Consider the following 425-nt stretch of genomic DNA (forward strand, 5'->3'; position numbering starts at 1 on the left):
GAGGCCGTAAAACCCCCAGTTGCTGGGCGCCTGCGCCATAGATACAGGCAGTTTCTAGGGTTTTCTGTGTTTAGGGTTTAGGGTTTAGGGTTTAGGGTTTAGGTACTTTATGCTGAAACAAAGAAAGAGAAATTTTATACTTAGGGTCTGATAAACCCTTCCACTCTCTAAACCCTAAAAGTCTCGCCGCTATATATATATATATGTGTGTGTGTGTGTGTTTAGGGTTTATTAGGGTTTAGGGTTTATTAGGGTTTAGGGTTTAGGTACTTTATGCTGAAACAAAGAAAGAGAAATTTTATACTTAGGGTCTGATAAACCCTTCCACTCTCTAAACCCTAAAAGTCTCGCCGCTATATATATATATGTGTGTGTGTGTGTGTTTAGGGTTTATTAGGGTTTAGGGTTTATTAGGGTTTATTAGG

The sequence above is a fragment of the Eimeria mitis genome, genomic scaffold (assembly GCF_000499745.2).
Source record: "Eimeria mitis Houghton genomic scaffold, Emh_scaff5917, whole genome shotgun sequence".
NCBI lineage: Eukaryota > Apicomplexa > Conoidasida > Eucoccidiorida > Eimeriidae > Eimeria > Eimeria mitis.